Raw genomic sequence first — 20,339 nt, 5'->3', positions numbered from 1 at the left:
CCCACCACCTTCCCTCCCTCCCTCCCTCCCCTCCCTCCCTCCCCTCCCTCCCCTCCCTCCTCCCTCCCCTCCCCTCCCTCCCTCCCTCCCCTCCCTCCCTCCCCTCCCTCCCTCCCTCCCTCCCTCCCTCCCTCCCTCCCCTCCCTCCCCTCCCTTCCCTCCCTCCCTCCCTCCCTTCTCTCCCTCCCTTCTCTCCCTCCCTTCCCTCCCTCCCTCCCTTCCCTCCCTCCCTGCCTCCCTTCCCTCCTTCCCTCCCTCCCTCCTTCCCTCCCTCCCTCCTTCCTCCCTTCCCTCCTTCCCTCCCTTCCTTCCCTCCCTTTCCTCCCTCCTCCCTTTCCCCCCTTCCCTTTTCCTCCCTTCCTCCCTTTTCCCCTTTCCCCTCCCTTTCCACGCCCTCCCTCCCTTTCCACGCCCCCCCTCCCTTTCCACGCCCTCTCCCTCCCTTTCCACGCCCACCCCCTCCATTTCGACGCCCCCCCCTCCATTTCCACACCCCCCCTCCCTTTCCACACCGCCCCTCCCTTTCCACACCCCCCTCCCTTTCCACGCCCCCCCTGCCTTTCCACGCCCCCCCTCCCTTTCCACGCCCCCCCTCCCTTTCCACGCCCCCCTCCCTTTCCACGCCCCCCCTCCCTTTCCACGCCCCCCCTCCCTTTCCACGCCCCCCCTCCCTTTCCACGCCCCCCGCTTTCCACGCCCCCCGCTTTCCACTCCCCCCCGCTTTCCACTCCCCCCCCCTTTCTATGCCCCCCCTCCCTTTCCATGCCCCCCTCCCTTTCCACGCCCCCCCCTCCCTTTCCACGCCCCCCCCTCCCTTTCCACGCCCCCCCCTCCCTTTCCCCGCCCCCCTCCTCCCTTTCCCCGCCCCCCTCCTCCCTTTCCCCGCCCCCCTCCTCCCTTTCCCCCGCCCCCCTTCCTCCCTTTCCCCGTCCCCCTTCCTCCCTTTCCCCGCCCCCCATCCTCCCTTTCCCCGTCCCCCCTCCTCCCTTTCCCCCCCCTTCCCCGCCCCCCCTCCTCCCTTTCCCCGCCCCCCCCTCCTCCCTTTCCCCGCCCCCCCCTCCTCCCTTTCCCCCCCCTCCTCCCTTTCCCCGCCCCCCCTCCTCCCTTTCCCCGCCCCCCCTCCTCCCTTTCCCCGCCCCCCCCTCCTCCCTTTCCCCGCCCCCTCCCTCCCTTTCCCCGCCCCCCCCTCCTCCCTTTCCCCGCCCCCCCTCCTCCCTTTCCCCGCCCCCCCCTCCTCCCTTTCCCCGCTTTCTACATTCCCCCAGTGTGTATTTGGAGAATTGTACTCCAGAACACTTGATCAACAAACTTAACTTTATTGTGGTGTACAAGGAAGGCTGGGGAAGGGGGGGTGGGGCTGTTATTGAGTTGTCCCTTTGGCTCAACGTAGAGCTTTGCTGTGGTAATGTGTGCAAGGAAGTGATGCACTGTGATATAGAGCAGGAAACAGTGAAGCAGCAAGTATGAGAGAGAACACACCACAATAAAGTTAAGTTTGTTTATCAAGTGTTCTGGAGTCATATTCTCCAAATACACACTGGGGGAATGTAGAAAGCGGGGATAGGGAGGAAGGAGGGGCGGGGATAGAGAGGAGGGAGGGGCGGGGAAAGGGAGGGGGGGCGGGGAAAGGGAGGGGGGGCGGGGAAAGGGAGGAGGGAAGGCGGGGAAAGGGACTGATTTCTGTGTGTATGTTAAAACAGGGTCATATTGGTTAGTGAAAATTAAACAGGAGCTCCCAAAATCAAAAGGTAGTCATCAACATAATTCAGCTGGGCTGATTTGTTCTCTCAAAAGGAGCACTCAAATAAAGAAATTGTGATCCCTGTTCTTCAGTAGTCTAAGTGACTTCAAAAGGATTGGAAAACATCTGTGAAGAAGCGAAAGCACGCTGTCAGAGCAAGTCCTGTGAGCAAAAACCTTTTCACCCAAGCAAGGAAGCAGGTGTACAGCCTCAGCATTTAAAGTATTTCAATTGATCAGCTCCCGCAAATCCCACTGTCTATCCTCTTGCCTTGCTTTACCTGATGAATTCCAGTCAGCCCAGGAAATTTGTGCACACGTGGTTAAAATCAGAATTCAGGCTTTAACAAGCTGATAGCTGACCCATCTGTCCCGCACACTGCAGATCATGCTCAGAGTTCACAGGTTCCTGCCGGCTTTTTGACTCTTGGCAGTTTCATAGAAATCACAGAAACCCTACAGTGCAGAAGGAGGCCATTCGGCCCATCGAGTCTGCACCGACCACAATCCCACCCAGGCCCTACCCCCACATATTTACCCGCTAATCCCTCTAACCTACACATCCCAGGACTCTAAGGGGCAATTTTTAACCTGGCCAATCAACCTAACCCGCACATCTTTGGACTGTGGGAGGAAACCGGAGCACCCGGAGGAAACCCACGCAGACACGAGGAGAGAATGTGCAAACTCCACACAGACAGTGACCCAAGCCGGGAATCGAACCCGGGACCCTGGAGCTGTGAAGCAGCAGTGCTAACCACTGTGCTACCGTATTTCTAATCTGCTGTCCATTCTGAAATTCATCCACCTTGTCAACAAGAACACTTTGTATTTATATGGTGCCTTTAAAATAATAAAATGTCCCAAGGTGCTTCCCAGGAGTGTTACAAAGCAAAATTTGACACATAAAGTGACATTTGGGCAAATAGCCAAAAGCTTGGTCAAAGAGGTAGGTTTTAAGAAACAACCTGGAGGAGTAGAGAGAGCTAGAGAGTTGGGGAGGGAAATTTAGACCTGAGGGCTGTGGTAAACCACTGTTAAGCTTATTGCCTGTGTGTGTGTGTGTGTGTGTGACATGCCTGGGCATGCCCCTTCCGGCCCTGCCTGAGACTCCTCCCCCTCCCTCCCCCCTGGTCCAGGTATAAAGGTGACTGCTCCCACCCCCCCTGCCTCAGTTGCTGGACTAGTTCATCAGCATGGGTGTGCTCCAAGTCTTTTGCAAATAAAAGCCTATTTGTTCTTGCATACAAACTAGTCTTTGCTTGATAGTGCATCAAGGGCCGAGGCAGCTGAAGATGTGGTCACCAAAGGTGGAGGAATTAAAATTGGAGATGCTCAAGAGACCAGAATTAAATGTGGCAGATAAATTGCAGGGTTGTGAAGTTGGAGGAGATTAATTGATATAAAGAGGTGAGACCATGGAGGAAATAGAAAGAAAGGACGAGAATTTTAAAATCATGGAATTGCTTGACTGGGAGCCACTGAAGGTCGACAAGCACAGGGATGATATGTGAACAGGACTTGGTGTGAGTAAAGTTCATTTATTAGTCACAAGTAGGCTTACATTCGCACTGTAATGAAGTTATGGTGGAAAAAATGGCTAAATTTAACATGAGTTAAAACATGGGCAGTAGAAATTTGGATGATGTCAAGTTTATGGAGGGAAAAATATGGGAAACAGCCAGGAGTTCATTGGAGTAGTCAAGTCCAGAAGTAACAAAGGCCGAGGGTTTTAGCAGCAGATGAGAGCAGAATGAAGTTCAAATCCCGCCCCCCCCCGCCCAAAATATCCAGTACATTACAGTTCTTGGTCATTACTTTGGCAAATTTCTTTAAACTATTTTAAATGTGATAAGCAAAAGGTTTACGTAGATACATAATACAAATTGTTACAGTTAATATATGTTAATAAATGTGAATCAAAGTATCTCAACTAATTAGCACAAATACTTACAATCCCAGGGATGGAATTTTGGTGTTTAATATGGTGATAGATTTTGGGATTTGATTTTAAAAAAACCTATAAATCATCCAAAATAGTGCACTGGATGGTTTCTGAAGATTTTGTGGAATCTCCTGCATGAAATGCCACAGCAGTATTGCTTGCAGCCTCTAGTATTAATTTTTAACGTAGCAGTAGTCTGTGAAATAGTATTGGTTGTACTCCACTGAAAAAACACTTACCTTGTTTTTTAAATTGTCTCAGGTTATGTAATTAAAATAACTTTTACTTTGGGTGCATTTAACATTTTTTGATTCTGAGAGCTGACCTTTAAAAATTGGAAGGGTCGAATGCAAAATATTATTGTTCCTAAAAGGCAGAAATGACCTAGTTCACAAGATATCCAGAAAGTTCTATCCAGCTCTCAAAACAACCAGAGATGATATTAATTCCAAGTGACATTCCAAAATCCGCAAGCTCCCTTTAGGGCCATATCACTCTTAAGTTTAATGGAAAATAATAAAGATATGTTATTACTCTGGAAAATTACAAGTGAAAGCAGTTGGAATAGCATCAATGTTAAATTGTAAAGCAAATTTCCTTTCCAATTGCTCTGTCACCACTTACATGTGTATTATAGATATTAATATTGTTTATTATGTTGGACAAATCGAGTTCATTATTTGCAGCTTTATTCATTGAAGATTAATACGTAATTGTTGGCAAACTGCTCTGGAAATCTGATAGTTAGAATGATTGCCTGTCATAAATAAAAGTTTGAGAATGAAAATGATAGACAAAGATTGAGCCATTTAACCAAGGCCCCATCTGGAATAAAAGATCCCACGGAACTACAAGTATTTGAGAATGGTCAGAAGAGTTTCCCTAATATCTGGCCAGAATTTATCCCTCAATCAACATCACCAGAACAGATTGTTTAGTCATTTATCTCATTGCTGTTCATGGACCATGTCCGTGTGAAGTTGGTTGCCATTTTTCCTTTCATTTCAAAAAAGATTTGCATTTTGATGCCGACCAAATGTCCCAAAGTGCTTTACGGCCAACGAAGTACTTTTGAAAAGCAATCATTGTTGTCAGGTAGGAAACGCGAGAGTTAATTTGCACACGACCTCCTCCCACGAAACGAAATGTGATAATAACCAGATAATCTGTTTTTATGACGTTGATTGAGGGATAAATATTGGCCGGCACACCAGGGATAATTCCACCAATCTTCTTTGAAATAGTTCCACGGAATGTTTTCATCCACCTGAGAGGGATGAAGATGCCTTGGTTTAGTGTCTGTAATGATGCACTTTCAGAGACTTCATTAGTGAACAACAAGGGATTTATTCACAAGTTATATAGAGTAGCAGCACGTTTGTGACTAATTTTAGAATACCTCTGCTTAGGAACTCCTCCACCAGGTTGATTCCCTGCTCTGAGTTCTGATTGATCATCCAGGACAGGTGACCCTTACTTTATTGTGTTGCTCTCAAAGGGCAATCTCATCTGAAAGATGGGGCCTCTAACAGTGCAGCACTCCCTCAGTACTGGAGCCCAAATTATCATGCTTAAGATAACAATCCAATTGGCTATGGCGTACTCTGCACTGTGCTGTGGTCAAAAAAGACCCATACGATTGAAATTTTTTCTTTCAACCTCTCTCCCTCACCTCATTTTTCTGGGCCTGAATTTGGTGATTGTCCAATTAGAATAATGTACCCAGCCTTAGAAGCTGGAAGTTAGTGTCCATATATGCACCCAATATCCTTGGATCAAGGAGTCTGGGAGAGAGTTTGATGTTTGTTTTTAGTGTCACAAGTAGGCTTACATTAACACTGCAATGAAGTTACTATGAAAATCCCCTAGTCACCACACTCCGGCACCTGTTCAGGTACACTGAGGGAGAAATTAGCATAGCCAATATACCTAACCAGCATGTCTTTTGGACTGTGGGAGGAAAGCGGAGCACCCGGAGGAAAACCATGCAAACATGGGAAGAACGTGTAAACTCCACACACACAGTGACCCAAGCCGGGAATCAAACCCAGGTCCCTGTGCTGTGAGACTGCAGTGCTAGCCACCGTGTCGCCCAAAGAGAAAGAGAGGTCAAAAGTATAAGGTGACATCGAAAAAGGAAGAACTTTTTTTTGACAGGGTCAACAGAATGAATAACAGCTTTGGCAGCCTTCCTCCCCAATTTCTGAATGCATTAGCCCTGCCAAGGGGAGGATCTGCGCTTGTGAGCTGAACCAAGAAAAGAGGCAGCAGTGTCAGCTCAAGTCAGACAGAGTGCACTTTGGATATGCTCCAGCTGACTTGTATCCAGGCAAAGGATTAATGTGTAATTGTCACAAACCTGTGAAAATGATAGGTAAAGAGGAGATGGAAGTTGTTCCATCATCACAGCTCTGGAAAAAGGGCATGATTGCAGCAATGTATTTCCTCTTGCTGTCCAAAAATGTGGTTTGTAAAACACTTATTTTGTGAGAATAATGATCCTGTTTGAGTGCTGCATTGTTGCACCTTTGATTTCCCAAATGGTGAATTGGCAATAGGTACCATACTGGCAGGGTGAGTCATGAAACTAGAAGTGCTTTTCCATAAAGAGGTAAAATTGGAAAGTTAATTGGTACACATCATTCATTCATAGGATTTACAGAGGATTTGAAGTCCCTTGCCTTCCTGGCATTTGAAGAAGAGATCTAAAGGGAAAGAAACTACAGTTCAATGAACATCCGTTAGAAGCGTGTCCAACTTAATGCTTCTCATTTGTGGCCGTGCCATTTATAAATATGGATGAAATAGAAATAAAGTCAGAGATTAATATAATTATTTCTCTTTCAATAGTTCAATTTGAATTAGTACCGAATTTACATTTATTAGCTCAGTTTGAAAGACGAATCTGTTTAATTTATTGAAAAGGTAATCAGCAAATCTCGATGAGCAACCAAAATGGATAGCAAATTAGTTCAGTTCTGCAAAAAAAAAATTAACTGCAGTAAACTAAACCTATTCAGAAACATTTTTAGGCTATTCTGATCAATTATTAGAAACAAAACAATCAGAAATTATATATTTATAATATAGACCATATCAAACTAGACCTGTTATGGACTGTATCCAACTTATTAACTCATGAACGAAGATTCTTCAAAGGTTCTCTCCTCTCTCCAAAGACGATTATGTAAAACTCTATCTTAAAACTTAACTTCTTCAAACAGTTTAACCACAAGTTACTCTGAAATTTATGCTGATCTTGCCATCAGCAGCTTGTGTCAAAATGTTCTGACAATCTCATTACCATATACAGGAATGTAAAAATGAATGACTGGGGCCCAATGGAAGCCTTAATGTATTAATTTTCCTTCTTTAAGTCCCTCTTTCTCTCTTCATGTATGAAAATTAATGTTTGAAGCTGTCAAGCCATCTTTTGTGGAAATAAGGCACGTTTAAGAACATGTAATCATGGAACCTTTACAATTTTTATGTCACTCTTCTGATGTTGAGAAAAAGCATTCAAAAGGGCCAAAAATACAGGACAGATCTTAGTGAGGAGAAATTGTGTGACAGAAAATAACCATAAAACAGCAGCTGTGTAATTTTGATTCTGTTGCTCCTGTGCTGAGTTTAATCAGACCCCATTTCGCTTGAGCCAAGGGCCCTATCCCATATTCTGGGAGTTACAAATCTTTAGAGAGTTTGTAAATGTCCTTGAGGTGTGGGTAAAGTCTGCAGAACTGTCAAGTTATTTCAATGGCCATGCCTATATTGAAAAAAAAACTGCCTGCCTGTGCCTATGAGTTGAAAAACTGTTCTAACGGTTTCTAGCTGTTTGACACAATCCTAAATACTGTTGTTAAAGTTTTATTAATACTTGTTACATTCCCAATCTATCATTATTACAGTGAAGGGTGGGGGAAGGGATTGTAAGTTCAAGGTTTGGTTGACAGCTCAAAGAGGTTATTAAAGGATATGCTTTCTTTGATATTGTGTTATGAATACAAGTATGTTTGATTTGATAAGGGACTTAATATTTTAAAAATGTATCGAATGGGCTTTAATTTCTAAAATTGATAAGCCATTTGTATAATCGGTCACAACTGAGCCATGTTTTTTGAATATTAATGGATCTACAATATCGGTAAAAAGTTAATTGACTTTGCATTATTACAATGGTGATACATCTGAGAAAGAGAAGAGGCCCATGTAGGAGCAAGATACCTAGGTTTGAGCCCACTCTGAGAAAGACTGTCCCAGACACGGCATGGTGGCCCAGTGGTTAGCACTGCTGTCTCACAGCACCAGGGACCCAGGTTCGATTCCCAGCTTGGGTCACTGTGTGGAGTGTGCACGTTCTCCCCCTGTCTGTGGGTTTCTTCTGGGTGCTCCAGTTTCCTCCCGCACTCTAAAGATGTGCGGATTAGGTTGATTGGCAATGCTAAATTGCCCCTTAGTGTCCCAGGATGCGTAGTTTAGAGGGTTTAGCAGGGTAAATATGTGGGGTTACGGGGATAGGGCCTGGGTGGGATTGTGAGTCAGTGCAGACTCAATGGGCCAAATGGCCTCCTTCTGCACTGTGGGGTTTCTATGATTCTATGACATTTTCAAAACGTATCGGAAGATTAAGGTATAGATGGTCAAAGGAAATCGTCTCGCTGAACTCTTCGATATGGTTACTCTGGATTTGAAAGGGTTTCAAGTGAACGCATTGCATTGTGTGTCTCTGAAAGTATGGGGACGAAAATTACCAGAACAAAATACCACAAATATTATGAAAGACTATGCAGCATGCTTCTATGTGAAGTCATCCTTATATACATTCCAAAAAATGTATAAAGGAAAAAGCAAACCCAGCATTTGTACTTGATGGAATTAAGATTGTATTATTTTCGTACCCTGCACAAATCATCAATATTCCTTCTGGAGCTTTAACAAGGTTCATTCCTGAAACAGTTGCAAGTACATCAACCCACTAAAAGAAAAGACCATTAAATTGCAGGCTAGAAGGAAATTTGAACACAACACGCTCTCCTAATTTAATACTTCCTCCACGTCAATTGCACACCCACTCGATCAGCACACAGGGCTACAGAATGAACCTTACTGTTTAGATTATATCTTTATATGTAATTTTCACAATTTCTGTGTGAATCAAGATGTATTTTAATGTTTTGTTGAGTACTACAAACTGTATTAGCACAAAAAGGGCACGTTCAAATATTAAGTCTGTGGTATTATGAGCAAGTTAGCGAAATATTTCACTTATCCTGTACATGACATAAGCAGATGTCCTCAAATAGTCATAGAATCATAGGATCCTACAGCACAGAAAAGGCCATTCAGCCCATCGAGTCTCATTGACAATAACTACCACTAAAGTTGCACTTGTCCATATCCCTGAATATTATGATTTTTCAAGTGCTGACCACAATACTTTTTAAAGCTTGTAAGGTTTCTGGTCGACACCACCTCCCTTGTCTGTGCATTCTAGATTCCCACCACCCTCTGAGTGAAAAAATGTTTTCTCAAATGCCTTCTGAATGTCCTGCTACATGCCCTAAAACTATGTCCCCTCATGATTGACCCCCTCAACCAAGGGGAACAGTTGTTTCTGTTCACCCTGTCCATACTCCTCATAATCTTATACACCTCAGTCATGTGCACCCTCATCCTTCCCTGATTTAGAGAAAACAATCCAAGCCTATCCAGTCTCTCTTTAGCGCTCAAATGCTCCATCCCAGGCAACATCCTCGTGAACCTCCTCTGTACCGCCTGTAGTGCAGATAGTTTATATTTTCTGAATATATTTCTGAATATATATGTGAGGGGGAAAGAAAGCAATATGGCCATACCTATTACATGTCAGAGTATCTCAATTTGTCTGCGAAACTGAAAGTCACTTTTTTCACTTGAGATTTTGAAAAGTTAAAACACATATTAAATGCCAGTTTTTTTGAGATGATCAGAATTGGTGCAGCCCTTGCAAGATGCAGTTTGAATGTTGTACAATCAGTTTTGAATTGGGCAAAAACATTATCAAGGACCAAATTGAAGATAGTGCTGGATGGAGTTCAAAACCTGCCCATGTTTTATTTATATATCGGTATGTTATGCTAAAAGAATGATGTGGAGATGCCGGCGTTGGACTGGGGTAAACACAGTAAGAAGTTTAACAACACCAGGTTAAAGTCCAACAGGTTTAACAACACCTCACGAGGATGTTGCATGGGATGGAGCATTTGAGCGCTAAAGAGAGACTGGATAGGCTTGGATTGTTTTCTCTAGATCAGGGAAGGATGAGGGTGCACATGACTGAGGTGTATAAACCTGTTGGACTTTAACCTGGTGTTGTTAAACTTCTTACTATGCTAAAAGAACCCACAGCATTTTTATTACTATTAATATTTAGGATCAAAATGTGATGGTACTTCTACATCAGTTTCTATGTTGCAAGTTAACTTTGTTTTCATTGCTAGTTTAAAAGTTGGAGAAACCTGTAAAACAGGAGATAAAGTTTTGAGTTAATGAGCCAATGCGTCAAACTCTCAGAATCATTTACTGTAGCGAGAAAATGCACTGATTAAATCTCCTGCAGCAAATGCAGCATTTTGCTCTTGATATACTATGAATGAAACTAATATCTTCCAAGTACAAAGTGCTTATAAACAGTTTCTCTGCACGTTACTTTTAATTAAACATCAGTGTTGGCCTATCCAAGCAGTATCTGTGGAATATTGAACACTGGTTTACAACCTATCATCATTCCGGTTTGGGGACGAGGGAGACTCTTTTCCATGGTCAATTAAAAAAGGATGCTGCAGGGAATAAGATCTCCTGACTTGGGTAAAAATGAGGAAGCCTGTCCTGTGCATTTTTTTGTGTATCGTCAGATACCATAGTGTATTGCTACAGTAGGCCATGCAGGATCAGAGTTTGGGAAAATACAGATGCACGTAAAATTGAAGTTTTATTAGTTAGATAAAAGCCAGGTCAGATTTATCTTTTGCAACGAGGGTTGCAAAAACAAGAATGGATGCTTTCAATGATCACCTAAGTTGGATTGAAATGCATCGTAACACCACACTGTTGTGCTGTCATCATGCAAGGAATGGCATCCTGTTCTGCTTCAAACAAGGATGATTTGCCTTTTAATTTTAAATGAATGCTGTATCTATTTTAGATGTCTTTAATTTTCTCTACAAATAATCTTGCTGAAAAAGAACTTTAGCCTGAAATTTTGTGGCGATGAAGACGGTTTCTGCCTCCCGCCCCCGCACCCAACATTTTTGCAAGTGGGCTGGGCAGGTTGTAGTTTACTCATCCCTGGTTCACAGAGACAGCTCCACTTATAAAGTATAGCTACTTTCAAATGAATCCAATTATCATTAGTGGGACATCCAAATGAATAAATGTGCATACAAATGAACATACAAATTAGGAGCAGGAGAGGCCACTCGGCCCCTCTAACCTGTGTGCCATTCAATAAGACCATGGCTGCTATGATTGTAACCTGAACTCCACATTCCCACCTACCCCCAATATCCTGTCACCCCTTTGCTTACCAATATCTATAAACCTCCGCCTTAAAATATTTCAAAGAATCTACTTCCCCGGCTTTTGACGAAGAGAGTTCCAAAAATTCCAAACCTTCTGAGAGAAAAATATTCTCCTCATCCGTGTCCTGAATGGGTGGTCCCTTATTTGCAAATAGTGGCCCCTAGTAATAGATTCTCACACAAGAGGAAACATGCTCTCCACATTGATGCTGCCAAAACCCCTCAGGATCTTATAATTTTCAATCAAGTTGCCTCTTACTCTTCTAAACTCCAGTGGATATAGGCCTGTCCAACCATTCCTCGTAAGATTACCCACCCAATCCAGCTATTAGTTTAGTAATCCTACTATGAACTGCTTCCAATGCATTTACATACTTCATTAAATAATTAGACCAATACTGTGCACAGAACTCCAGATGTGGTCTGACCAGTGCCCTGTAAGACTGAAGCATAACCATCCTACCTTTGTATGCAATTCCCCTCACAATAGATGACAACGTTTATTCGCTTTCTGAGATGGAAGTGTGCAAATTATATATTGTGTTTTTTTGTGTTTCTGGAGAATGTTTTAAAGTTGTTTTTTTTTCCTTCAGGTTGTCAGTATGGGAATACAGCTCAGATGCTGGGGAAGCAGGATAATTACATATTTCAGCCTTGCAAGTGGTTATGTTAAGTAGAATTAATTGACTTTTTTTTTACTTAAGTGCATCAGGGGTTTCATGTTATAGTCATAGACAGGGTCATATGATGTTGTGGTTTATTAGTAGTCCTGGATCTGTAGCAGAAAGAAACAGGCTTTGCAGAAGGGAATTGGAGTTTGGCTGTTCTGATTGAAGTTAGGAGAATTTTGCCGACTTCTGAAAGCTATACTTCAAGGCAACACTCATTATAGCAAGTATATTTGTGATTGCAAACTATATTTAAAGTGAATTTTAAGTCTGTAAGAAGAATGTTGTTTATTTGGAACTGAAACAATGATACGTTAGAAATTAGAGTTGTTTCTTTTCATGTTTAAATATTGTTTAACTATGAAGAGTTAAGCTGCTTCATTTTGTTAGAGTAATACTTGAACTGTGTTGTAGAACATGGAACATTACAGCGCAGTACAGGCCCTTCGGCCCTCGATGTTACGCCGACCAGTGAAACTAATATAAAGCCCATCTAACCTACACTATTCCAATATCATCCATATGTTTATCCAATAACCATTTGAATGCTCTTAATGTTGACGAGTCTACTACTGCTGCAGGCAGGGCATTCCACGCCCTTACTACTCTCTGAGTAAAGAACCTACCTCTAACATCTGTCCTATATCTATCACCCCTCAATTTAAAGCTATGTCCCCAAGTGTTAGCCATCACCATCCGAGGAAAAAGGCTCTCACTATCCACCCTATCTAATCCTCTGATCATCTTGTATGCCTCTATTAAGTCACCTCTTAACCTTCTTCTCTCTAACGAAAACAACCTCAAGTCCCTCAGCCTTTCCTCATACGATTTTCCCACCATACCAGGCAACATCCTAGTAAATCTCCTCAGCACCCTTTCCAACATTTCCACGTCTTTCCTGTAATGCGGCGACCAGAACTGAAACTCCGAAACTCCTGGCTCTGAAACTCAATCCCTCTACCAATAAAAGCTAACGCACCGTACGCCTTCTTAACAACCCTATCAACCTGGGTGCCAACTTTCAGGGATCTATGCACATGGACACCCAGATCCCTCTGTTCATCCACACTACCAAGTATCTTACCATTAGCCCAGTACTCTGTATTCCTGTTACTCCTTCCAAAGTGAATCACTTCGCACTTTTCCGCATTAAACTCAGCCTCTCAGCCCAGCTCTGCAGCCTATCTATGTCCCTCTGTAACCTGCCACTTCCCTCCGCACTGTCTACAACTCCACTGACTTTAGTGTCATCCGCAAATTTACTAATCCATCCTTCTACGCCCTCATCCAGGTCATGAATAAAAATGACAAACAGCAGTGGCCCTAAAACAGATCCTTGTGGTACACCACTAATAACTGAACTCCAGGATGAATATTTCCCATCAACCACCACCCTCTGTTTTCTTCCAGCTCGCCAATTCCTGATCCAAACCACTAAATCATCCTCAATCCCATGTGTCCGTATTTTCTGCAAAAGCTTACCATGGGGAACCTTCTCAAACGCTTTGCTGAAATCCATATACACCACATCAACCGCTTTACCCTCATCCACCTCTTTGGTCACCTTCTCAAAGAACTCAATAAGGTTTGTGAGGCACGACCTACCCTTCACAAAACCGTGCTGACTATCCCTAATCAAATTATTCCTTTCCAGGTGATTGTAAACCCTATCTCTTATAATCCTTTCCAATACTTTGCCCACAACAGAAGTGAGGCTCACCGGTCTACAATTACCAGGGTTGTCCCAACTCCCCTTTTTGAACAAGGGGACAACATTTGCTATCCTCCAGTCTTCTGGCACTGTTCCTGTAGACAATGATGACCCAAAGATCAAAGCCAAAGGCTCTGCAATCTCCTCTCGAGCCTCCCAGAGAATCCTAGGATAAATCCCATCCGGTCCAGGGGACTTATCTATTTTTACCCTTTCCAGAATTGCTAACACCTCCTCCTTTTGAACCTCAATCCCATCCAGTCCAACAGCCTGCATCTCAGTACTCCCCTCGACACTGTCCCTCTCCAGTGTGAATACTGACGAAAAATATTCATTTAGTACCTCTCCAATCTCTTCAGACTCCACGCACAACTTGCCACTACTGTCCTTGACTGGCCCTAATCTTACCCTAGTCATTCTTTTACTCCTGACATACCTATAGAAAGCTTTAGGGTTTTCCTTGATCCTACCTGCCAAAGACTTCTCATGTCCCCTCCTGGCTCTTCGTAACTCTTTCTTTAGGTCCTTCCTGGCTAACTTGTAACTCTCAAGCTCCCTAACTGAGGCTTCACGTCTCACCTTTACATAAGTCTCCTCCTTCCTCTTCACAAGAGATTCAACCTCCTTAGTAAACCACGGTTCCCTCACACGACTGCTTCCTCCCTGCCTGACAGGTACATATTTATCAAGGATGCGTAGCAGCTGTTCCTTGAACAGGTTCCACATTTCAATTGTGCCCATCCCCTGCAGTTTCCTTCCCCAACCTATGCCAGCTAAATCTCGCCTAATCGCATCATAATTTCCTTTCCCCCAGCTATAACTCTTGCCCTTCGGTATATACCTATCCTTTTCCATAGCTAAGGTAAATGTAATCGAATTGTGGTCACTGTCACCCAAGTGCTCACCTACCTCCAAATCTAACACCTGGCCTGGTTCATTACCCAGTACCAAATCCAATGTGGCCTTGCCTCTTATTGGTCTATCGACATACTGTGTCAGGAAGCCTTCCTGCACACATTGGACAAATACCGACCCCTCCAAAGTACTCGAACTATAGCTTTTCCAGTCAATATTTGTAAAGTTAAAGTCCCCCAGTATAACTACCCTGTTACTTTCGCTCCTATCCAGAATCATCTTTGCAATCTTTTCCTCTACATCTCTGGAACTTTTCAGAGGTCTATAAAAAACTCCCAACAGGGTGACCTCTCCTTTCCTGTTTCTAAATTCAGCCCAAACTACCTCAGTAGACGAGTCCTCATCAAAAGTCCTTTCTGCCACTGTAATACTGTCCTTGACTAACAATGCCACACCTCCCCCTCTTTTACCACCTTCCCTGCACTTACTGAAACATCTAAACCCCGGAACCTGCAACAACCATTCCTGTCCCTGCTCTATCCATGTCTCCGAGATGGCCACAACATCGAAATCCCAGGTACCAACCCATGCTGCAAGCTCACCCACCTTATTCCGGATGCTCCTGGCATTGAAGTATACACACTTCAGACCACCTTCCTGCCTGCCAGTACACTCCTGCGACCCTGAAACCTCATCCATGACCTCACTACTGTCAACCTCCTGCACACCGGAGCTACAATTCAGGTACCCACCCCGCTGCTGAATTAGTTTAAACCCTCCCGAAGAGCATTAGCAAATTTCCCCCCCAAGATTCAGGTGCAGACCATCCTGTTTGTAGAGGTCCCACCTACCCCAGAAAGAGCCCCAATTGTCTAGGTATCTGAAACCCTCCCTCCTGCACCATCCCTGTAACCACGTGTTCAACTGCTCTCTTTCCCTATTCCTCTCCTCACTATCACGTGGCACGGGTAACAAACCAGAGATAACAACTTTGTTTGTTCTAGCCCTAAGCTTCCACCCTAACTCCCTGAATTTCTGCCTTACATCCCCACCCCATTTCCTACCTATGTTTTGAGTACCTATGTGAACCACAATTTGGGGCTGGTCCACCTCCCCCTTAAGGATTTCGAAAACACATTCCGAGACATTGTGGACTCTGGCTCCTGGGAGGCAACACACCAACCGCGATTCTCTCTCGTTCCCGCAGAATCTCCTATCCGTCCCTTTAACTATGGAGTCCCCAATGACTAATCCTCTACTCCTCTCCCCCCTTCCCTTCTGAGCCTCAAGGACAGACTCTGAGTCAGTGACCTGTACATTTCTTGTTTCTCCCCCCACTTGGACGGCTCCCTGTACCTTGGTGCGTCGGTTAGTTTGCTCATCCTCCCTTTCCCTACCCTTCTGAGCTGCCGGGCCGGACTCACGGCCACTATTGCTTCCCCCAGGTAGGCTGCTCCCCTCAACAGTACTTAAACAGGAGTACTTATTTTTAAGGGGCACAGCCACTGGGCTACTCTCTATGAATGAAGCTTGTTTTGGTAAAAGCTCCCTAATTTATCAGTGGAAATACTCCTGGAGCAAAGCACCATTGCCTCACATTTATGCCAAAATTGAACATTGTTGGGGTCTGGTCTGGCTTCACCTTGGGGCTCTGGTCCAGGACCCTAACATTTCCTAATTACTTGCTGTACTTGTAAACTAACATTTTGTGATTCACGCACTCGGATGTTAAATGTACTGATCAAGTTTTTATGAAAGAGAATATTTATTTTTAAATAGGGATTGAGAGATCCTATAGATGCTTAGCCCTGTTTGCTTCAGTCTGTGCAAAGACTTCATCTATGCAAAGACTTCATTTCAAGATGTTTCTGCCTGTGCAATTACATTTAAATGTTAGACTGTAGGGGGTTAACTAACACTGCTAACTTGTCTCCATTTTAAAACTCAGAAGGCATGCTGGGTTAGCTAAAAATTGACTGCATTGCTGAAGAGTGCACAATGCAGGCAAACAAGTTCTTTTTTCATAACAACAGCTGCAAGGCTTGTTTGTCAGACAGAGACAGCATATGAAGGACAGTTACAATAACAAGACAAGGGTTGAGATATATTGTAGATTTTAGTGTGTGTTTGTGCAGTCTGTTTTCGAGATCTGTTCAGTGTGATCAGAGTAAGAAGTTTAACAACACCAGGTTAAAGTCCAACAGGTTTATTTGGTAGCAAAAGCCACACAGAGGCTGACAGCAAAAACCAGTCTCTAAAAGTTTGCTTTGCTTTTTCTCTGCTTCGGTCATGATTTAATTTTCTTTAAGTTCTGTTCAATAAAAGAAATTCATTTTAAAAATCGTACCAAGTGCTGTCCCCTTATCTATTCAAACAAATGAATGGACCCGACAGTGAAGTCATCAATAGACACTTCAAACTTTATCTTATTTCACCTCAGTAGGGTCCTAATGTCAGCCCATGTTTGGTACTGGATGAATTGGTATGTAGGATGTGAAGACAGAGCATAGTGGGTTGGGGCGTAGATTGGCAAGAATGTGCATAGGAGCTATAGAGGGGCATAATTTGGCATGGAAGGTATGAGGGGCCATGGGAGTGGGCATGGGCCGTGAGGTGACATGGGTTGGCATAGAGAGGGTGTGGAGGGTGGGGGTTAGAGGGTTTTTTGTTTGGTTCTCTTACAAGACTTGGGCCAGCCTCTCGCACAGCTCGACTCCGCAACAAGCAGACCATGCAACTTGCTCAGTGCTCTTTCTTGGGGAAATGGGGCCGAGTCCCATTAATTTTTCTGATTCTGTCCTCCTGCTTGGGAAGGAAAACACAGGCCTTAGTATGCATTAGGGCCCCAAACACATTTTGTATGGACAACCTGCAGTGTCAGAGCGAATTGGCTGCGTTTCATTTGATTTCACTTGTATTTGCCCTACACTTAATTTCAGAATGGTTAGAATTAATTTACTAAAAGCATTAGCTCTGTGGCAGATTTATTTATTCATTGTCCTTGAATTGTCAAAGCTGACCATTATTGTTCCAATAAATACTGAGGCACCTCTTTAGTAATATAAAAAATGCTCCAGACTTAGGGAATGACACACAAAAGTGCTCAAATAAATTTGTAATACACGAACATTTCCAGTAATGGCACGATCCACTAAATGTCACAGTGAAACATTTAATATCTTATGGTCATTTATTTCCCGTAGGCCTCTGTCCCTTGTGACTCATTGTAACTAGTATAATTACACAAAATTAAAAATTACATTATGGACCATTCTTTTCACAATAAGGTAATGTACGACTGAAAAGAGAACATAATGAGATTGAAAATAAACCTCAAATGTTGGTTTTTCCATTTAGTAAGTGAAAAGCCATTTTAGGTAACTCTTTCTGAATAGGAGAGGTAAATAGTGTTACTGTCATTGATCAGGCTAATATTCGATTAGAATGGATAGCTCTTTTTCGGCCAACACAGAAAATATAACCAAATGGATTCCTTCTGGGCAGTAAATCATTCTATATTCCTAATGCTTTATAATTTCATACAGTTTGGGAAATGGATTACAGGATCCTCAATGTATTCCAGGTAGGAGGGTAAGAAGTTAGGAATAGAAGTATGGGTTTTATGGAGGTTGACAGGTCAACTGGGGAAGCCTACAGCTGAAGGCTGCAGGCAAGCTGTGAGCTGGTAAATCTAGCGGATGGTAGGTTGATTGCACTGGGGATGGGGACTGGTAGGTATACCAGTCCCCACAGGAAGTGGGTAGGTCGTTTGCAATGAAGAGGTTTACTGGTAAGACTGTTGGACACACTCCTTTTCCCCCTGACAACAAGCAGTAAAAACTGTAGAGGCACCTATCTCATGGATTCAGCCTTTCATAGAATCCCTATAGTGTCGAAGGAGGCCATTCGGCTCATCACGTTTGCATGGGCTCTCCAACAGATTATTTTACCCAGGCCCACCCACACCACTGCATGCACGCACGCTTGCACACACGCACATCCTGGGACACTGGGAGGCAATTTAGCATGGCCAACTCCCCAAACTAGCACATCTTGCCTTCTTTTACCTGTTTGGCTTCTAGGGATTCCTGACCAGCTATGGCTAAAAATAGAACCACTATTAAACTGAAAGTATGCAAACTCACTAATTATTTAATTACTTAATTATTTTCCTGTCACTTTGGTGGAGGCTTTGGAGAGGGTACAGAAAAGATTTACGAGGATGTTGCCTGGTATGGAGGACATTAGCTATGAGGAGAGATTGGAGAAACTTGGTTTGTTCTCACTGGAACGACGGAGGTTGAGGGAAGACCTGATAGAAGTCTACAAGATTACGAGGAGCATGGACAGAGTGGATAGTCAGAAGCTTTTTCCCAGGGTGGAAGAGTCAATTACTAGGGGGCATTGATTTAAGGTGTGAGGGGCAATGTTTAAAGGAGACGTACAAGGCAAGTTTTGTTTTACACAGAGGGTGGTGGGTGCCTGGAACTCGCTGTTGGGGGAAGCAGATACGATTGTGACTTTTAAGGGGCGTCTTGACAAATACATGATTAGAATGGAAATAGAGGGATATGGTCCCAGGAAGGGTAGGGGGTTTTAGCTCAGTCAGGCAGCATGGTCGGTGCACAGGACCTGTTCCTGTGCTGTAATTTTCTTCGTTCTTTATTATTGTCACATGTATTAGTATACAGTGAAAAGTATTGTTTCTTTCTCGCTACACAGACAAAACATACCGATCATAGAGAAGGAAATGAGAGTGTGCAGAATGTAGTGTTACACATAGCGAGGGTGAAGAGAAAGATCAACTTAATACAGCCCCATTCAAATATTTAAATGACCAGCCTGCCTCCTGAGAGCTGATTGGTTTCCTGCCCCACAACTTGGAAGTGGATTGGGTTCCTGCTCCCACATAATTAGATTTCCAACTCAAATCAAAGATAACCACCAGTTTATGAGGTAGTGTAACTCTTGCTCAACCTCAAACTTAGAAATTTAGCCTGGAGATTTTCAGATGCTACTAAAATGCATTACAAGATGGGTAACCTGTCCGGTCCCCCCCATGCTAACACTATAGTTAAGAAAGCCCACCAGCGCCTCTACTTTCTCAGAAGACTAAGGAAATTTGGCATGTCAGCTATGGCTCTCACCAGCCTTTACAGATGCACCATAGAAAGCTGTCTGTTTGTATCACAGCTTGGTATGGCTCCTGCTCTGCCCAAGACCACAAGAAACTACAAAAAGTCATGAATGTAGCTCAATCCATCACGCAAACCAGCTTCCCATCTGTTGACTCTGTCGACACTTCCCGCTGCCTCGGCAAAGCAGCCAGCATAATTAAGGACCCCACGCACCCCAGACATTCTCTCTTCCACCTTCTTCCATCAGTAAAAAGATACAAAAGTCTGAGGTCACGTACCAACCGGCTCAAGAACAGTTTCTTCCCTGCTGCCATCAGACTTTTGAATGGACCTACCTTGTATTAAGTTGATCTTTCTCTTCACCCTAGCTATGACTGTAACACTACACTCTGCACTCTCTCATTTCCTTCTCTATGATCGGTATGTTTTGTCTGTGTAGCGAGCAAGAAACAATACTTTTCACTGTATACTAATACATGTGACAATAAAGAACAAAGAAAATTACAGCATGGGAACAGATCCTGTGCACCAACCATGCTGCCATGATTTGAGCTAAAACTCCCTACCCTTCCTGGGACCATATACCTCTATTTCCATTCTATTCATGTATTTGTCAAGATGCCCCTTAAAAGTCACAATCGTATCTGCTTCCACTACCTACCTCCCCCAACAGCGAGTTCCAGGCACCCACCACCCTCTGTGTAAAAAAAAACTTGCCTCGTA

This window comes from Mustelus asterias, chromosome 1 (assembly GCF_964213995.1).
Source record: "Mustelus asterias chromosome 1, sMusAst1.hap1.1, whole genome shotgun sequence".
Classification (NCBI taxonomy): domain Eukaryota; kingdom Metazoa; phylum Chordata; class Chondrichthyes; order Carcharhiniformes; family Triakidae; genus Mustelus; species Mustelus asterias.
Note: the sequence above shows the minus strand (reverse complement) of the source record.